The sequence below is a fragment of the Phyllopteryx taeniolatus genome, chromosome 18, assembly GCF_024500385.1.
Source record: "Phyllopteryx taeniolatus isolate TA_2022b chromosome 18, UOR_Ptae_1.2, whole genome shotgun sequence".
Lineage (NCBI taxonomy): Eukaryota > Metazoa > Chordata > Actinopteri > Syngnathiformes > Syngnathidae > Phyllopteryx > Phyllopteryx taeniolatus.
The window spans coordinates 7,563,046-7,585,008 of record NC_084519.1 but is presented as its reverse complement, the minus strand read 5'-3'; the positions used below and the strand labels follow the sequence as shown (position 1 = coordinate 7,585,008).

General features: G+C 39.6%; 1 long non-coding RNA gene across 1 annotated transcript; it reads right to left on the bottom strand.

The window, feature by feature from the left end:
• Window positions 1-11,904: 11,904 nt before the first annotated feature.
• On the bottom strand, window positions 11,905-17,444 carry LOC133468596 (uncharacterized). The gene is made up of 3 exons (XR_009785531.1): window positions 17,330-17,444; window positions 14,421-14,551; window positions 11,905-13,574 (listed from the first exon to the last, which is right to left on the bottom strand). It is a non-coding gene; the product is annotated as an uncharacterized LOC133468596 (long non-coding RNA).
• Between the last annotated feature and the right edge of the window lie 4,519 nt (window positions 17,445-21,963).

The following is a 21,963-nucleotide window of genomic DNA, read 5'->3' as shown; positions in this document are numbered from 1 at the left end:
TCCCACAATCCCTTCCTATGACTACAAAGAACCTACATCACATCCCGCTCCTGCTCTGTGCCGTTATCCTATCACACTGTGCATCCACGCATGCATGGCCGAACAATAGCCATTGCTGCCATTAAAAAGGGAAAAAAGGAGATAAGGAATAGATTTATTGTGTCATGCTGGGTCGACGGCTGTAGCATTCAACCATAGTCATTACCACTGGTAGACTAAATGTTAAAAGAGAAGCTTTTTCAGATGTTAATGACATTTATAACCTCTGTTTTGTTTTGTTTTGTTTTCAAAAGGGATAGATAACACATACAAAAATAAAAATTAATGTACAATAACCTGGTTGAAACATGTGCCCACCATAAAAATAGGGGGGTTGTTCACTTTGATATTAGTGAAAAACAATAGTCTCCAGTTTGTCCAAAAGGCCTGTAGATGAATACAAAGTATATTACATGATACTCAACCTAAATTTGTGGATTATTTAAAGACCATTTGTTATAATCCTCTCAGCCTTTAAGAGCGCCACAAAAGAACACTGTAAGATGAATATTAGCCTACTGTAACTCCTTTGAAACTTAATAATTCAAATAATAATACAAAATTGTACAAAATACAAAACCCTAGTGAGGATAAGGGGTACGGAAAACGGATGGATAAAATATATTAGCAATTCAAAAAGAAGAAGGTTTAAGATGGTCGGTTTTCAACTTCAATTCTGTGAGGAGACATGCTAGCAAACGACCACAGTAGAGGAGAATGTGGGTCTGTCTCCTGTATTTACTCTCTGCATGTGGCTGTTTGCCACGCTAAGGAGACACCGTTTATCGGAGAGGAGACTAAGGGCAGCAAGGAAATGGACAGTTGCAGCAAAGTGGAGACTGTGAAGTATAATACTGCATCGGGATGACTGAGGTGCATTTTATTATTTCTTGTAGAGTGTTCAAGTTATTTGGGGCAGGACATTAACCAAAAGTAGTGCGGACATTGTGAACGAAGAGGTCGATAAAACTGCTTGAATGCAGAGTGCGGGTGGTGGTATGCATGGCGAGCAGAGCGTGAAGATGATGGGGTCTTGACAGCAGACAGCAGAGTAAAACAAATACACATATCCTGTAAAATCACTTAAAAGCCTGGAAATAAATTTGCCAGTAGACCAACGTGCTGCCTACTTTACATTACAATAGGCTACATCAAGATATTGAAACTATATTGGAATCAAATCTCTGGTTTCTTACACCCAAAAAGTGGATCATTGTGTCTTTATGGTTGCATTGGTTTGGTGGCTGGGGTGCTACCCTGAAAACTGTTATATCTTGACACCTGACTTTTCCAACTTGGGAACATATTGTAGCGGCATCTTTTCGGACCTGGAAGAGGCACAGACTTGGAGTCAGACATTACAGAAAATGGGTCTTGAATGCTACCAACTGTACAAAACAAGCTTGAAGGTAGACACAGTATTTGACACCTATCCTCAGCTTGTCAGTTCAGCTCTCCAATGCACCTTTTGTCCACCCACAGTGGTCTCTGAGCATTGAAAAAGAGCACCAAGTAATTCTGGTTGCCTTGTTTTTATGCAAATTACAGCTGATGTCCAAGCGCTTCATTTTATATAATCTTCTTTGCAGTAAGACCAAGCACATGAGGAATGTTTGATGTATGACTGCAGCAGAACAAAGGCCCCGCTTACATGAGGAGCCTTAGCTTTATGTAATCGAACCAGGAATTGTCGCCAGTGGTATTATGTCGTCGTTCATATAATTTCAAAAAAACTCAGCACTGACGCAAAAGGTCAGTTTCTCCGCCCATGACTTTGAAGCAAGGCTTAGAGAAGATCTCACACTTTCAAGCATTAGCCGCCGGACTGCACAAAAGGAATGTAATGTCAAAGCCAATACGTAAGCACGAATCCACTGCACGATATGGCAGTTGCGGAAAGTGGAATTTAGCGCCTTGGTAATAAAGTGCTTAAAGTGATACACACAGGTAGAGCATTCTGCCTCTGCAGGTCCACTTCAAGCCCCCATTCCATTTCAGTACCTTTCACACAGGACATCGAGCTGAGAAAACAAAACGGTGAAAACGGCTACTGGAGCAGTTGAAGCGCACCGCTGACTAAAATAATCATTGTCTGACCTGCCGTTGGGCGGTTGTTGCTTTGCAAACTAAAATGGGTCAGAAGTCTTGAATAACAACTTGTTTAGTGGTCCTTTTGTGACCTAGTTTTTCCTCCCAAAAGGTCGCTGCAATAGTGTTACATTGTTCAGTGGCTGCTTGTCACGTAACAAAGCCATTTTTCACCGAGCCCTAAATTTCAATGGAAGGTATTATTCAGTCAACAGTGCCATGTGCCCATTGTTGTCAATAATCCTCAGAGTAAGCAGTTTACTGGTAAAAGTTTTAGTGTCAGATACATTTTTTTTTGGGGCGGGGGCACATGTTCCAAACAAAAACAGCAGCACAGCATCATTACTTGTGATTGGCTCATTCAAATGCGCAGCCGTAATGATTTGTGATGCTTACGCAGCGAGCGAATCTTTGATTAGAGAACATTAATCTCCAAATGCATCACACGGTCATCTGTCTCACAATGGAGTCATTCACAAACACTTCCATCAAGGACAATGCAGGATAAACGAGTTTTTTAAATTTCTTTTCAACTGGATCTCCCCTCCATCCCAACCATTACTCGTAATAACTAAAGCAATGAGTGAGTTAATTAGCATGGTTGCCTAGCAACAGGCAACCCAGATACTAAAGAGTAGATCCTGTGGCAGCAACAGTCTGTTCAGTGTGGACTTCAAAAAACACATTGAGGCAAGTCTTCATGAAAAAAAAATATGACGGCTGCTTCGCTAATCCAGCTATATTGTCCATATTCATAATAAATGAAGTCTATACACTATAATCGACACTTCATTCAGCACACCTGCCCAATCTTAAAAGATCCAAGACAGAAATTGTGTGAAAAATGTTTCATACAGACAGATGTTTCTCACTTTTCAGTTTGATGCAGTGCAGCTCTACACGATTACAGTGCAGTAATGGATTAAAATAAACAGAGTTAATCATTTATTAGGCAGATTTATTTCATACGTGGCGGCACGGTGGACGACTGGTTAGAGCGTCAGCCTCACAGTTCTGAGGACCCGGGTTCAATCCCTGCCCCCGCCTGTGTGGAGTTTGCATGTTCTCTCCGTCCGTGCCTGCGTGGGTTTTCTCCGGGCAATCCGGTTTCCTCCCACATCCCAAAAACATGCATTAATTGGAGACTCTAAATTGCCCGTAGGTGTGAACGTGAGTGCGCATGGTTGTTTGTTTGTATGTGCCCTGCAATTGGCTGGCAACCAGTTCAGGGTGTACCCCGCCTCCTGCCCGATGACAGCTGGGATAGGCTCCAGCACGCCCGCGACCCTAGTGAGGAGAAGCGGCTCAGAAAATGGATGGATGGATGGATATTTCATACGTGATCTTGTATTGAATCTTATTGGATTATGCACTTGTACCTAATAATGTGGCTACGGCAGTGGGTGCATATTGTTGTATTTATCCAGTTATTAAAAAAGAAAAAAAAAACTCAACAAACTTCATTTCCTTTTATTGCTATTGTTCCATTAATTATCAGTCATTTAGTTTGTTTTGTCTCTGTTCATGAATTTATGATAATCACTGTCTAGACCAGGGGTGACCATCCTTTTTGAAACCGAGAACTACTTCATGAGGTCTGATTTATACGAATGTTTAATGCATGCACACTTCTGAAATAACAAACTTGCTCATTTTACCTTCAACTATGTAACTATTAACAATAGATGATATTCATCTATGTGAATACACTGATCATGTTAATGTTTTCACATAATAATTATCAACAATTATTTAACTAATTAAGTCAGGAAATAGATAAATATCAATATGCTACACTTTATTATTTACATTTTCAAATGGACACTTCTACAACAGTTTTAGGAAATCACAATGTCTCATCACTGGTGAGCTAGTTTAAGAATTTTAATTAAAAATGTGTCTAGTTTTGTTTCAGGAAATAAAAAAAACTACATTTAATTCTATGAAAAGTTAAACATGGGCTCAAAAGCAGCAACAAAGTAAAACAGATTGACCACAGTCTGTATCTAATTGTCCAGGAACTGGGACTGCGGTGGCCTATCCTTTCTGGTGTACTAATAAACCTGCAGTCATTTTCATTTCAAAATAGGATGATTTGACGAGCTAAAGTGGGGAACCACCAACAGAGATTCATGAGTTAGTGAATGTGTGTAAAGTACATTTTTTGGAAGTGACCTTTTTTGAGCAGTTACGTGATTGCGGGTGAACGCACTCAAAAGACATTTTAGATTAACATTTACTGTACTAAGAGGCAGTATTATCTCTTTCTATACAACTCTCACATTCTTTTTTTCCATTTTTATTATACAGAAACAATACAACATATTGTATGCTGTGAACTGTGCAATTACCATATTACACATTTAAATAGCATAGTTTTAATATGATAATTGACTTTGTAATAAAGGAGCCCTTTTTTTTTTTTAAATATATGCACCAACTATACAGCCAACAGTTGTTTTTGTTGCATCTCAAATCGTCTGAATCGTCAAACACCTGTGCTCTCGTACCGTATGCACTATTGTAAAAGAAAGATAATTTTTTTTATGGTCCTTTTTATGGATGATGACTCTCAGCGGTGAGCAAAGTGGTGAATGCGTCTCAGAAAGAAGATCAATCATCTCTTCTTCAGGTGAATCCTGACTGTATAACATCCCCATGGCAACACCTCACCTATTTCTGAGAAGAGTACCGATGCTAAAAGCTTGTTCCATCCGCTCTATCAAATCACAGGAGAGCATGCCAGCCCAGTCATAGGATTGCATAGAGTAGCTACACATTAGACGCGTTAATGTTGCCTTTGTTAACCTTGCGCCATCTAAAAAATAAAAATGAAAGGACATTTCTCGCGCAGTCACCAATGGTGTAGTGGTACATTTGCCTGACTTCGGTGCAGGCAGCGTGGGTTCAGCGGTATTAAGCAAATCACGAATCCAGGAAGTCAACAGACTAATCTCCGGAGTTGCCGACCTTTGTCCCGTATTTATAAAATCAATCCTAGTTGTTTTTCTTTCTCCTGCGCTGAGAGAGCAGTCAGCCATCTGTGTAATGTAGATTTAATGCAAATAAACAGATTGAATGTTAAAACCAGAAATTCAGCAGCTTGTCGCGTTCGGCTGGCTGCCTCAGCGTGCTCCTCGATGAGCCGCTGGAGGAACAAGGAAGGGACTTGCGTGCCGCCGTTTGATGTTGTATTTTTTGGAATGTACAATCAATGAAAAATATGAGAGGTGATAAACTTACCCGAGGACTCGGTGAGAACAGTGACGTGACATACGCTGTGGTTTTCCAAATTCATACTGTCATGCAGCCGTCTGCGTGTAGGACACCACCCATCATAATAGATATTTACCCTTCATTTGAAGTAGAGAGTGGTCCAATTCCTTCTTTTTAACTTTTGTTGCTAACTGGACTTAAATAATCCAGCCAAGAAACTACAATATAGAAGTGTACATGAGCAAATGATTGACATCGCTTCGGTCATGCCGCCTGTCTTCACACAGGCTGATTGGCTAGTTCTTCTTGCAACGAGTCAATTTTAAAAGAATAATTAAAATAAAAAAAATAGAGGCATTAAATGGGGCCAGTGAAGGTTGATTTAAACATTTTTTTTGTTTCAAGAGCATTTTAATACTATTCTGCTGTCAGGTCGTAGAGACAGTTTTTAAACATAAACGACAACATTGTTTTTTTTGAAAACGGCAAATTCCAGCTTTAAACCCACAGACGTTTATTATAGATGAAGTTACATTATAGAGGTACGTTGGAAAGTGGCGTATAGTGTATGTTTAAAAAAATTCCCAATCTATTAAGTCTGTGGTACTCAACTGTTGTCACCTTGGGACCTGCATTTCCCTATTTTCACAAAGTCATGACCCACTTTGGAACTTTGAGAACAATAATCAAATTGTGTTGCTTAAAAAAAGCCTCTGAAAACACATGTATATTCTCTTTATTAACCAATACTACACTAGGCTAAGCTTACATGTTCAAATGTAAATTCATAGCACATAAGGAAACTGAGCATGTATAAAAATGAATAAAGTAAAATCCATACAGCCATTTTTTTGAGACCGCTTATCCTTATTAGAGTCACAGGCGATCTGGAACTAATCTATCTATCTATCTATCTATCTATCTATCTATCTATCTATCTATCTATCTATCTATCTATCTATCTATCTATCTATCTATCTATCTATCTATCTATCTATCTATCTATCTATCTATCTATCTATCTATCTATCTATCTATCTATCTATCTATCTATCTATCTATCTATCTATCTATCTATCTATCTAGCTATCTAATGTCATTTGTTCAATAATGGTAAAGACACCACCAGTACTTACTCTGTCAATAAGGATTGACTTTACTAAGAATGCCTAAAATTTAAAATCATCAATAGTTTAAGCATGGGAAACATTTACCCACATTAAACCAAGGCGATATAAAAAAAAATATGCTAAATTAGATTAGTCTTTTAGGGTTTTTGCCTCAAATTATATGAAAATGACCCATATAAATGAGAGGACTACATAGTGCATTAGAAAAAAATACAAAAATGATCTTCTCTTCCTCCAACAGAGGGTAGTAGTGCATAATATTTAAATGTAGTCGCTCCTGCAAAAAAAAAAAAAAAAAAGAAGACCCCTCATATGTCACTCTTAAATATTGCATTATTAATACCTACTTAGGAATCAGTTAACGAGATATTGACATGTTGCTGTATATAAACAAGGTCAGATGGAAGAGCTGATAGCTGTGTTGCTTGGAGACATCTGGCACTAATGACTTGTCACAATAAACCCCCCTTGGGCCCAAGGGAATCTCCATCAGTGACACCTACAAAGACGTGACTGAAGGGCCTTCGTTTTCATGTTTACTTGTCAGCTGTCTTCAAAATGTCAGTCTCGTGGAGGACTGATATTTGTGGAACGCGAGCTTTTGCAGCCAGATGGAGGCGCTCATATAAATATAGTAAGCATATAAACACGCCTTATGGACGTGAGTATACAAGCAGGGGGGTAGTCCTGTTACTACACTGATGGTGCAAGTCTGTTTAGCGCTATCCTTTAGGTATCATACTACACTGTTTGATTCCTCGAATGAGGGGTGCTGATAAATTTATGCAAATTGACCAAACATGCTGCTAAATGTAATGAGATAATACACACATTTGTCTGTAGACATAGTGAAACTGCATGCAGCTCACCACCCAATGTTATTTTTAAAAAATGCTCTGTTCCAAGTGTCTGTAAAAAAAAAATATATTTTTGATCATGAGGAGGCTCAATGTGTAGTAGTGTAGTGTTACAGGTGCTTGTTATTCAAATGACCTTGATTGCTGTAACATGTGCCATTGCTACGTACAAGTTTCGCCCGTCTTGCATGTTTAAAACCAAAAAGACAACTTTGGGTGTTTCCATGTGTTGATCATAGTAATATAGAAAATATTGCCATTTTAGAAAACCATTTTGTACCCGCTACCCTTTGACAATAGAAAGAACTACATTTGCATATTGAACTGACATTGAATGAAACTGTGATTATGATGGCTTGATACGAGGACCTGACATGATATACTGATGTTTTGGAGATAGCTTTGTTTTCAGAGGGTGTTTAGCGTGGAAGACAGTGAAATTTTGCGACACGCTGTAAAGACACTCTCACCCTCATGCCAGAAGCACCTCCTGGGTGCCAAAGGGATGAGATTTTTACATTTTTTTTTTCAAGGGAGACTCAACATATGCATGCAAGATAGTGGACATAATGTTCTGCTCAGGGGTCACAATACACTATATATATATATATATATATATATAAATATAATAGGGCTGTCGATTGATTCATTTTTAAAAATCTTATTAATCTTTTGAGTTTCGTTTAATCGCAATTAATCACAGGTGCCAAATATACCACACATACTACCACATTTTGCTTTAAGATGGTATTTTAAACTTGATGTGCTTCAATGAAAAGAGAGTTCAGTGCTGCACTGTATGCAAATCACCTTTGTTTTCTCGAAGGTCCCATTTTGTTGACTTTTGAAGCAAAATTTGCCGCCGAGCAAACCAGTCGAAGTCTCCTCCCTCATCTTTGCACTGCCGTAAGCATTGACCGAATCACTGACTTTATAGCAAGCTGCGCCGCCTTTCAGATATCCATCCGAGGTTAAGTTAAAGGAGCGTGTGTGACTAATCTGAGTGAATACATGATTAATGCGATTTATTTTGTGATTAATCATTGGTTAATTCTTTCATTTTGACAGCCTTTATATATATATGTTCCTATAAAAAGGCATTTATGGATGCTATGTATTGAGTGGACTCACTGCAGTGATTTTTTAATTTCTGGTCTTACCCTAAATTTCCTGTTGTTGCATTTTTAAAGCGAGGTAGTGTGGCTTCGTAGCAGCTCCACAGTAACAGTATTCTTGTTTTCATTTGCACCCAGGCACCATTGAACTACATCCACATTATGCCACAACTCAAATGCATTATTCTGCTCAATACAACACTAACATGGAAACAGGAGTTCAGAACATTCAGAGACAGATACTTCCATCCCATTATTTTGTTTTGTTTTGTAAACATAACATTTAGGAGTCCATTAATTGTCCACATAGTTTATTTATTTCGTAAAAATACCCACCCCTAATTGTTGCATGCAATTTTCGTGAACATTGATTAGCCTATTGCCGGTGTTGAATCCTCACATATCCTCGCATCTCCAAAACCATCACTTTTCAGGAAACAAAACAAAAAATGGCCACCAACATTGCATCGTCAAAGAGAAAAAGCCACCCTTGATTGGTCAATAATTTATAGACGTGACAGACCCACATGGGAACTGACCAAGTATGGCTTTGTGAAAATTTTTTAAATGCACCACATTTGCACACTTTCTGCCCAAAAGTGATGAAATACGACATTATCTAGTTAAGTTAGCAACAAAGTAAAGGTCAAATTAGTTAAATGAGACTAAAACAGAATAATAATAATAATTACTTAATTTTACTGAGACATGTTTACATGCACAAACTTCAAGATCTTGAAAAATTCTCTGTAAATTTGCATTAGCTGCTGGCTAACTATCCTCGGACGCTAAAAATAATTCAGTGTTGGAAATTCAAATTCCAACTGTATCCCACACACACCTTTCATGAGGGTGCAATCATTTGTGCATAGGATTGAAAAACACAGGCTTATTTCCAGCAAATATGGTTATTTGCAGTGCTCGTATGCTAAAAACAGTACCACATGCATGGGCTCTAACAAATTAAAGGAAATATTAAAATCAAAACAAATGTAAAAAAGTTTTGTTTTTTTTTATTTAGGAAGGATGGAAAGAACCTGCGGTTGATTCAACACATTTCTGACGACTTTGTGTTGTTTTTGCCTTCAATTTGTCTCGTTTGCCACACAACTTTTTTGCCCTTTAGTGATGGACAAATGAGTATTGGTTTGGAATTAATGAGTCACTAATGTCTCTGGGGCACATGTGAGGCATTCAGGTTTTAATCAATAGAATGTTATTATTAAGCGGTTTAGGAAAAAAGTATCACAGCCATGTTTTCTCTTTACCGTATGTCAACTTAGATTATCATAAAAATCATCCTATTGGATGAAGGATGAACAATTATTGTAGTTATTTCCATGCAGAGTTCAGGTAAAGGACCTGCTTTCCAATTGGTCAACCGTTGCTGACTTCAAGCCAAAAGGTTAATGCTTGTGTGTACGTGTCCACACAACACTGCAAACATGTGCGGCGCAATGTGAATGTGTTTCCCTCATTAACTGGCATGGGCCTCTTGTCCTAATTAGTGGCACTGAGCTTTGGGTGGAAAAAGTGAGCTCGGGCAGACGGGCAGTGATGGAGCAGAGCTTTGCAGTGCCATGCAAAAGTAGCTGCCAGTTCAAAGGCCTCGGCTACCTGCATGTCCTCATCCTAATGCAGTCAGTCCAATGAGATCTGATCTTAAATGGATGAAGTTTGCCTTAAGTTCCTGTCAAATAGGCAAAGAAGCAAAACATAGGTTCAGGTCAGGGGCAAGTGTATTGCTGAGATCTCCCACCAAATCCTCTGGTAGCCGCTCAGCAGGGGACAGGACCCTGGCGTTGATGTAGGGCCAATAAGGGCAACAAAGACTGTTTTGTGCCACTGTGCTACGCAGAAGCTAACATCCAGCAAGCCCTGTTTAGGATGAGGTTGCGAGGAAAATCACTCGCATTCCCAAAACTGTTTCCATGTGTATATTCAAGGTCACTGACTTAATTTTTTCGTCACTTTTCAAAAATTAGGTGGGGGTTCACCATCAATAGTCAAGGTTGGGGATGAATGCTGCATTTCAGAAAAGTTGGATGTCAGGAACTTCAAAAAGCCAACGAGAAGAAGAAGGTTGACGTTCCTATAATTTTAATTTGAACTCGGAGTAAATCATTGGACAGTGAAAACCCCCGAGATTCGCCAGGGTTTGGGACCAAGCCCCTCAATAAATCCCAAACTAGTATCTTAAAACACATTATAGTCTCCCCCCACATATTCGCAATTTGCTACCCACAGATTAACCTATTTGCTGTTTTTTTGTTTTTAAATAACCTATCCTTCATTATTTACTGAAAAACTCGCTTATTGTGTGTCATACCAAAGCCTGGGAAAATATAAAAGTAGTGCTTTGGCACCATCTTGTGGGATCTTAGTGCCAAGAAACTATGCTGAAGTGAGTTGAGGACCTTCACGTAGTGCTTTGCCACCATCTGGAGGGGAGTCAATTACTCAACTATTTTAACTTTTCCCACAAATTGCCCACAAATTGTGAGGAAACAGTAATATTTCTAAATCATCATATATTGCAATTAAAAAATGGCTTACAGAAGATTGGATTTGAAAAAATGCACCAGAAGTATAAAGACTCTGGTGTGTATGTTGTCGCTTTGCAACACACACCCACACACACACACACACAAATTATATATATTATATAATTCTATATAGGAATTAGCTGCAAATATATCATATTGAAAGACTTTCCCACCTTTTGTTAGTTACATACACAAGCACAATTAATGCATTGAAGTTTGTGGGTAGGTAGAGTATATCACTACAGTTGCTGTTTAAAGTTATTTGGGCAAATTTATTTATTTTAAAACGATCAAGGCTTACATAAAAAGGAAGACATTTTTTTGTCTGTCTATCTTTTACTGCAACGTCTATGCTTCTGAATGCCATTACAGGTTTTTTTTTCCCTGTTTGGCAGGCTACAACTAAATAAACAAGTTAGAGCAACTTTGGATGGCCGACACTTCCTCAATACACGAATTTCCCCAGTAGGAAAACTCAAATATTAATTAATTTCATTAGTTTAAACCTCCATTTTGCCAGTTAAAATACAAATTTCCCTATTTTTGGCCACTTCTGATTGTCAAAGCATGCTGTAAACAATTCCGATTTAAAGTTGATGCGTCAAACTGGTTTGAAATGTGAGTTCCCTAAAATAGATTTAAGTGTCAGATACCCTCTTGAACAATAAAGTCAACTCAAGCCAAGAAAGAAATTAGATGTCTGTAAATAGTGACTGCTTCTCTGTGGGTTCCCAACCTCAAGTGACCCCTTTTCATATCATGCATAGCAATTTCATTCACAATCCAGAATTCATTTTGACAGCTCGAGCGCCACTTGAATATAGTGTACATTTAAGTAATCACCACGCATGGCCCTTTTTCCATGATATTTATTCATTACATGACGCACTTGGATAAAAGAAATGTGAATAACTGTCATCATCCTCTGAAAGAAAAGCTTTTCCATGTATATATTCAAAGTTTTTCCTTGGTTCTGTTCATTTAATGAAAATGAAAATATAAAAAAAAATGCATTTAAATAGACACTATTAAAAGAAAACAAAAATCAGTAATGCAAATGGACCGTTCTGCACAGGTGTTTCCTGATGAAAATAAAATGTGTGGTGAATAATTTTTTTTCCACAGTCACAACTGGACAAATCTGTCAAACGCTTAATGGTTTACTTGCTTACTTCCTAATGTCTCTACAGCATTTGATCACTGTTCCATTTATTTTAATTAATTTCGGGAAATGAAAGTCACATTCTTGTGTGGATCGGTAAAAGCCAGTAAATGTAACATTGGAGGCGATGTGTTTTTCCATGGCACGTGCAGGATGTCCAGGAAATGTCTGGCCGCAGCTGCATGAGTGGCTTGCGACCTCTGCACTCTGCGGATGCTTGTTTTCAAACCCTTTCGGCAGCTGTCGTGTGTCCGTCCCTGAGACTATCCCACATGACTTATGGGTGAGTGGCACATATAGACAAACAGCTATTCACATGCACATTCGAACATGGGCAATTTATGGTCTTTAATTAACCTAACTTGCATGCTTTTTTTTGAATATGAGAGGAAGCATAAGTACCCGGAGAAAATTCATGCAAGTACGGGGAGAACATGCAAACTCCACACAGGAGGGCCCGAGCCGAGATTTGACGTAGTAGAATGAATAGTGAGATGAAAGAGACGAGAGAGAGCTAATGGCCCTGAACATACTTTGAAAGAGGCTGAGGATTTGTTGAAGCTGAAGGAATTCATCCCAGCGTGCTTTTCATTTACAGAAGGCTCAAGTGAATGCAGCGAGACCTACAAAACAAGCAATAAGTGGCGGTGGCTGCAGTGAGGGGGTCAAAGGTGGAGAGGAATTGCTCGGAAATCTATTCATCTGTCCAGCTTCTGCTTGCATGATCCACATATTGCCCTTCTGCCTGGCGAAATCCCGAGTAACCCTGAGCCAGTATCAGTAAACTATGACAAAAATAACATGACTCTTTGACAAGGTTCTATTTTTGATCGAAATTGCCAACCCTGCCCATAAACGACAAAACATTAGTGAGTGCACTCTCACTCGGAAGAATGATGGAGTTGATAAGAGTGCTGAATGCGTTTAATGATCAGTGAAAGTTAGTGAAAGTCATCGTTGTATAAGTGCCACTCAAAAATGCCCAAGCACTCACTCTAGCCTGTAGTGGTACTTTTCTTTTTCTCTTTTTTCTCCTTCTTTTCAATTTCTCAAAATGGATTCATAAAAGGTTCTTTGGACAGGTTTATTAAGACGTTTGATGCACAAAGTCACTATTGCTTCCAATTTCTATTTCAGTGGCAACAGAAGCACTATAGTCGTTTACATCTAGACGGCGCTGCTCACATCTATATCTGCTTTCTCATTTAAAATGTATACAAGTATAACCGTGATTATGCGGTACTTTCAGGGAATTACCGATTACTAAAAACTGATTCTTAAATAAACCGTGTTTATGTTTGTTTGAATGCCGTTATCCGTGGCTATGAAGTCACTGTCATCCGATGAGTGCACAGCTCAGACCACAGCCTGGAAGTATCCAATTAGCAGTCGACCATAATGATAGCTCCGGAGTTCTAAATCTTCATGGAGACACAACAAACAAGAAGTGTGAGGACAATGCCCGAGCCATTACCTTTGGATTACTTACTAGATTATTTTCCGCTCATTTTCTTGTGTATTCAGTACTTCGAAAAACAACATGGTCAAGGGAGCACTCCCTGATGACACACAATTTTGTCCTCGCCCGGAAAAATTGTGTTCATGGAAAATTGAGCGAATTGGGCGTCAGGTGAAACCTCACCTCGACGTTAACCGTAGGTGTCATGTCGAGGTCAAAAGAAAGGTTACAGGGAGAGATGGTGGTTGTATGAAATGTAAATGTATAAATTATAATGCATATTATGGAACATGTTGCTTTTAATTCATATTCATGGAGGCTCGCTTTTCTCTTCAGACTTGATTGGGCAGTTTGAGACCCTATTGAGACTCCAGTTGTCATGGTAATGAAAGCCGTCCTTGGCATTATATGGGTTTGGACATAACCGCCCCCCAAAATCGAGCAATTTCAACCAGTGTTCGAGTCAATGTTAAATACGCTGTTATTATTCATCTATTGTGTATTTTTTACTGAAGAATGTCAGTAGCTGTTTTTTAAAGACACCTTGGAACTGTTTTAATTTGCCAAATGAGTCTCCTTTATGCTGGCATAGTTTAGCAGGTACTGGTGCAGACAGACAATGAATAAGAGATACTTCGTGAAATCATGACTGCAGCTCATGCATGGGCAGGGTTTGTACTAAAATGAAGCCAATTACATTTTGTTTTTGCATTGTACAATTGTAATTGTTTAAAGAAATAATAAATAATTATGATTATATTACATATTCATTTTAATCATAACAATGTGATATACCGTTTCTCCTCACCAGGGTCGCGGGTGAGCTGGAGCCTATCACAGAGGACTTTGGACGATGACACTCGAGTGGTTGCCAGCCAGTTGCACGGCACTGTCATGTGCCAGTTCCATCACTCGGGCTGTTTGAACGGCGTTGCACCCCTGGACAGAAAGCCAGCGGGGACAGGAAGTCAGACAAACACTCAGAAATGACATTATAAAAAAAAAAAAAGATATGAGAAGAGAGACTTCAATTTATACACATTCAATTCACATTTAATCTCTATACTACATGAAATAAAAAAGACATGAAAACTGTTTGGGTGTATCGCATACCTAGAGGCTAACATCAGTTCTTGCACAGCCACTGTATGACTGGCTTGCGACCAATAGGATCCTCATCCCTACACCAACCCTTGGCCTTTAATCCAGTATGCTGCTGCGGTTTATCCGATGGAAGACTAAGCAGCCCTCAGGCCTCCATTCTCCTGGCCACAGTTAGACAGCACGCCCTGTTATTCCCCACTCCTCAAAGTCATATTGCACACCATCAAAGTGTCAGTCACCTATGTTTAATCAGCAGGAAAAGGCCTCATTATGGTTAGCAGGCACACAAGCCCCAACCAGGAATTTCCAAAGACATGTATAACAGGGATGCCCCGATCAGGTGTTTGAATCCATAGAGAAGCGCTGTAATATATGCCTCTATTTGTTATGCATTATCAAAATTAGTATCATCTTTTACTCGGCTGATTGCAAACCTAAATATTCAAAAATATAAAAAAAAGCTGCAAAGCTGTAAATTTATATGTGGATAACCACAAGCCTTTTGGAAGTGCTTGGGTATTAAATGTTGAGCTGTGTGGTTATGTGCCTTGTCATAAATGGGGCAATTTTGAGGCCCATCGTGAATATAAGCAGGTTATGATTTAATGGAGACATTTGACATTAATGGTTGGCTTGTGGAACTTGAAATAGAAAGAGGAAGTGGACGACACCCCCATCTGTATCTGCTCTAGCTCAACTTTTGGATGTCGGAAAATTGTCTTTATGAGGTCCTACAGTTTAAACTTGGGTCAAGGAAGAAATGACTTTTTGCATTTCTATTTTCATATACTGTACATAGTTGATTTCTATAGTTAATTTTCATAATTATATTAATTACATGTGTATACTGTGCCTCACCAATGATTTTTTGCTGACATCACGCGCCCATTGATGGGGTGATCTGTTCTGCGCGTTTACGTTGCACTCACATTGGCCGATATCGGATATGTATCAGATTTTTAGCCACATTTGGAATGCTGCCGTTATGTGACACTTGAGAGCCAAAACAATCGGAATTGTGTCACTTGAACAATACAGTAAATACAAATTTAATTGTACTGAGAATGTTTCGCATTAGCAATGGTCGGACAACTGGAAAATAAGTAAACCCATGTTAACGCTGAAACAAAACAAAACAAACAAACAAAAAAAACACTCTTCAAACACTCTCAGGTTTAATGGTTGGATGGATGTGATGAATAAATAGATGTGCTTCAGGTTAGTGGCTGCACGAATAAATCTGAAGTCGGCTCTAATGTGATGAAAGTCAAGTCAAAGTCGATTAGTTAATGACGTCACTGATATTTTTTTCAGTGCAGTACAGTGGTCTCCCGCCTTTTTTGAACTAATCACTAGTTTCACGTAAAGACAGAAGAGAGATCCTGAATAATAATAATAATAATAAAGGACATTTAGGCATATGTTATCCATGATGACTCCAACTTTATGCGTTTAATTCGACTGTATTGGTTGATGAAACAAATATTATGAAAATGAAACAATGATATACACTACATATAAATAAAACTACTATAGGCCTATATACAGATGTAGAATTTCAACAAGAGCAGTAGACAGACATGTTTGCTCAACCCTGGCAACGTATTTGTCATAAATCATACTTTAGGGAATGACAAAGCATAAGTAGGACTTAATGAGAACAAATTGTTGGTAGGAACTGTTAGTGAATGAGGCCCATTGTTTGTTGTTGTAAGAATGAAAGTAGCCAGTAGCGCCTTTGAAATTTCTAATGAAAGTCACATCCATGGCAGACAGTGTACAGGGCTACTTGTCGTGTTTATTTAAGCTTTGGCTGCATGTGGCTTCCACTTCGGATTGTGTTGGCAGTCACACTCATCAAGATTCTTTCCTTAACACGTGACGACGACTTCACACACCACAAGCAACACTCAACAAAGTCAAGAGCCACAGACGCTGCTATGACTCTGGTCATTGCCCCTCCTAGTCCCCCCTTATGTTTCCTCTCATCCGGCTCTTGGAAAGGTGAGCAGGTGTGACTGGAACAGCAAGCCTCATTCAGAGGAGAAAGAAGTCCCAGGGCAGAAAAAGAACCCCAAAAAAAACATTACACCTTGTCCTCATCTTTACTGTACAGAGATTTACAGCCTTCTCCAATCAAAAGCAGATTTTCAGATTACAATTTTGACCAGGCCCCTTGGTTGTTAACCCAGCAAATCCAATTAGATGAGCGACAGGTAAATCGTTCATGTTTTCCATGCTGGCATTTATACTAAAAAGAGGAGTGACAGGTAAAAGTTTTAAACTTTTGCAACAAGCTGTGATTTGAAATATCTAAAGCTCACCAAAAACAGTCAAACTCAACCTCACATGTAGGCTCCATTACATGCATCATAAAACAAAAAGGGGCCATTTACACAAGACCATTATAAAGTCAAAATGATGAAGGATACAGTCGCATGGCTATTTGTTTACATTACATCTGTGCTGCGGAGCCCACCATAATGTGAAAACCGGTCTCAAAGTGGAAGTGCTTGAAAGCGATACCGTTAATCTTTCTAACGAGTAATGCCGTAACCGAAGGTTAACATTACTGTATCAAACGAGAAGGTATTAAGCGGCGTACACACATACCGATGACAGGGCCGAAATTTGAGCATTTTCTCCCCTTTGCCATCAAAGTCAGCAAAGGCCCGATTCTTGATTGTCTCTGAAAGATCATCCTGACGATTATCCAATTATCCTGTGGTGTGCGGTGTGTTAAGAGTGATGTTTCCATCCCAGTGTCATGATTGGGTATAAAAGGAGCATCCCCGAAAGGCTCAGTTGCTCACAAGCAAGGGTGGGGCGAGGTTCACCGCTTTGTGACCAACTGCGTGAGCAAATAGTCCAACACTTTAAGAAAATATATATATAGAAATAGATGAGACACAGGTGCATAGAAGAATATGAGAGCAGGCAAAGCTTTGATTAGCTGACAGATAGGGATGGGGAGGGGCTAAGGACAAACAACACAGGTGAAAGCAATAACAGCTAAGTAACCATATTATGAATAAAAAACTGTGAAATCGAAACAGTACATTGAAGTTAGATTGACATGTCAGTAAGGTATTCATTTGACAATCTTGGGCATTGTGGTTGTAGTTTGCAGTATATATAATGTCATATTGTCATATTGTCTTATAGAGTATTTTGGTTAAATTAGCTACATGAGAGATTCAAAAATAGCTTTTGTATTGTACAGCTCTTGTATTGGACAGCATTACATGCCTATATGTTGTGCAAAGGGACATAATGTTTACTGGTTGTTCCACTGTTTACTGCTGCGTCTTCTGCGAGAAAAGGGTAAAAAGTCAAACAAGAGTAACGAGTTAATCTTCTGGTATCCAGGTCCCAGGTGATATGCTGATATTATGCGCCATGGTGGCTCATGCGCTAAGTAGTGACACATTTTTTTTCCTGAAAAATTGTACGTCAAATTCTGAATTGTATCATCTCAAATTAAAATCACATTTTTCTCCAACCACTTTTGAACATGTGTAGTGCTTGACTTTGCGTTACTTCTTACCAAAGTGTTATCAATTGACACGCTTTTTGCCTCCATGATTAGCTGTGCGGGGCTTGTTTCGGCACCGAATTAGTTGAGTTTAATAAATCACAGAGGGACTGGCAGCCAATAAAGCCGCTAGAATCCACTTTTAATGGCAGTAAGGCTTGTGTTCTGTCACTCACAGTCACTCACTTCTCCGTTGCTTCCCATTGTTTCCCCCCCAGGACATGGCAAACAAAGCTTTAGGCTTTGACCTGAAAACCACGGTTGCGGTTTTGGCAATCACACTCATAATTTGTCCCCTGTCGCGCCATGTCGTGGTGGATTTGTGCTCTCAGAATTACTTTGCAAGTGTGGTCACAGTGGTTAAAATGACATGAAAGTGATATATTGCATTTTTGCCCGAAGGAAATTATAATATTTATTGAACCTCACGATGCATATAGTCTGTGCAAGGTATAAATTTACTGTCTCGTGCGAACGCAAAGGAGGTCACGTTCGTCTGAGGCAGTATAGAAGCATCACTTAAAAAATGATGATGCTGAGGAGGCACAGGTAGGGGTCCTTGATGTCTCAGTGATGTTGCTTTTAGGTAAAGGAGAAGATTGTGCACGTGCAGCACACAGTTCACCTTAGAGGTCAGCGTGCATGTGAGACCTGAGACGAAGAAAGGTGCCGAATGGAGTCAAGGAAGTGAAGTCGTGGTTGCCAGGAAGCCCCTCCCTCCCAGCGGAGATATATATACACAACACTCCGGAGGCTATAATCACGGTTTCTTCTACTATGTCTTTAGGATTGTGGAATGGAAGTGTTTATCATAAGCTTGTGGACATGGGACAGGAATAAGTCAGTGGCAGCGCAACATGAAACAGCCCTCTGCTGGTCACACAGGAGCTACACATAGACTTGGGGGATATTTTGGGTCAGCATCTTCTCTGCCTATTTTGAGAGCCTTTCCAAACTCTCTAATCATAGGAACATGAAGGCTCATGTTAATTTTTTTGCTGAGCTGATGCTAAGTGAGCAGTTTTAGTACAGCTGCATATACACTCACTGAAAACTTCAGTGGGCACACCTGCACTTTGTTGCGCTTGCATGGTGGGCGTGGGGCAGGGTGGTTAAGTTTTCGAGTTGCCTCACTTTGCCTGTCTTTCAAAAATCTCTTTTATATTAAATACAGAGGAGTAAAAGGAGTATTGTGTAAATCCTCATATATTGGCGTATATATAATTATATATAATAATACAGTAAATTCATAATAAATATTCATATTTGAATATGTACAGATTAATAATACTAAGAATAATACATTCACATATTATTTATATAATTAATATACATAATGAATTAATAGGTGCATTGTCCACTTAAAAAAAATAGACAACTCACCGCAAAATTGCAGGTGGTGCTACTGGGCAGCTGTAATTATTTTCGTAAAGTCATGTTTCCAGCAGGCGGCACGGCGGCCGACTGGTTAGAGCGTCAGCCTCACAGTTCTGAGGACCCGGGTTCAATCCCCGGCCCCGCCTGTGTGGAGTTTGCATGTTCTCCCCGTGCCTGCGTGGGTTTTCTCCGGGCACTCCGGTTTCCTCCCACATCCCAAAAACATGCATTAATTGGAGACTCTAAATTGCCCGTAGGTGTGACTGTGTCTGTGAGTGCGAATGGTTGTTTGTTTCGATGTGCCCTGCGATTGGCTGGCAACCAGTTCGGGGTGTGCCCCGCCTCCTGCCCGATGACGGCTGGGATGGGCTCCAGCACGCCTGCGACCCTAGTGAGGAGAAGCGGCTCAGAAAATGGATGGATGGATGGATGTTTCCAGCAAGCGGTACTGTTTTTCTGCACTACACCCAGATTTGTTTAAGGGTTTCCACTGCAGGTGTGTCGACCGGACTGTCATAGTGCGTCAATGTGTAAATTGCTTTGAGATAACCTCTGTTGTGAACTCCTTCAATACTGTAGTGTGACATCGTAGCAACAGGACAGCCTGTAACTCACCACTGAATTCAACAGAGACACAGTACAGTCGAGTGCTGTGTGTGGCAATTTCTAAAACAAGCTATCAAAATGTCTTTCATCAGATGTCTAATCATCTCTCGGTCATATTTATTAGAATTTTGTTTCTTCTCATTCTGTACCTTCTTCAAGTAGGAGAGCTTTATTATGAAACTTTTTTTTTCACCATTTTATTTTATTTATTCTGGGCATGGCTAAAATGGGGCCCAGTGATGCACTTTGGACCTGGTATGAGTTGCACCTCCCCACCATATAAGAACTTGAGTGCGACATGCAGTTAGCTAGCTAGCAATGCCTACACCCCAAAAAGGCATCTTCCCTCTGGTGTTGATCTTCTAGAGTGCCTCGTTGTTGGATATGAGTTCATGAAAGTCACAGAGACATAGGCGGAGCAGCAAAGCGGGCAGAAAAAAAAATCCAATATGACAGCTAATGTGTGGACTGGGGCTTCGCGCTGTCGGGTCTGCTTTAGAGTGCCTCGTTGTCAGCCATGTGTACGCATATGTCACAGGGAAAAAAAATGCAAAAGAGGGAGGGGAAAAAAAGTCTGACAGCCATTGTGTGGAAAGAGGCTTGGCGCTAGCATGGCTGCATTAGAGCAAATAAAAAACTAGTAAATTCTATTAAATCTGGCACAAGTATCATTTGATTAGAATTTTAGAGGTTCTTTCATCAAGCTAATATTGAGACTGAGGTGCCTGACACTTGTGTTGAAACTGGAATCTGCAGATTTTGAAAGAGTCCATTGTTTTTGGTGCTTTAGATTGATGGACTCAATCAGTCTTTGAGCTGTCAACAGCTACTCCAAGTGGTTAAAAAAAAAAAAAAAAAAAAAAAAAAAGACCAGCTCGTTAATCAAATGTGCTTCCATGTTTTGATGTCTTCAGAATAGCCATTATAGAGGCTGGCTCGACAACATTGTTTTGTGTGATATGAGATCACGTCTGCCTCTGGCCCCTCACCCAAACACAGCCCGAGGGGGTCACCAATGGGAGGTAGTCGGCCCCTCCCTCAAGGCCACTAAGCTGGGTGACACGGCTGTCAAACAAAATCTCAGCGCTTCCCTAAGTCCTTGTTGCTAGGGCGGAACATGAGGAATGTCGCCAGGCGACAAAGGACGATGAGTGACCTGATTTCTCCATACGCTGACATTTGTGAGTTTGCATCCTTGTCTGGGAATTCTTGTCATTGGAGCCGGTTTGGTTCAGACAAAGACATACCAACGTTTTTTTTTCACACGTCACACACAAAAGATAGTGTTGCAACCCTTCAAAATCTCTCAATCTGTCAAACCAGTAATGGGTATCCCAGATCTGTTTACCGTGGGTCTTTACAGCAGTGTGACCATTAGCTTTGGTCATGTACTAAAAGCGCTGCTAAAACCTACATTTTCCAATGGATTTTGGTCTTTGTACAAATACAAACTCTGTTTTAACGTAGCATAACGCTAAACTTGGACAAAATATGCTGGTCAAACTTCTTTGGTCAGTTCTTATCACAGGCTGTAATAAAAAAATTGAAATTGTCTTTACCTATTCCTCCAATCCTCTTCTAACACACATTGATAGTGTTTCCTTTGGAAAAATGAACATAGTTAATGGTTGTCCAATTGTGGTCTCGCACAATATGTTGGGAATAACTGCAGTTCAAAGATTTTGATGACTTAAATGTGACCTCAAAGTTTCACTTTATCTTTGTAATC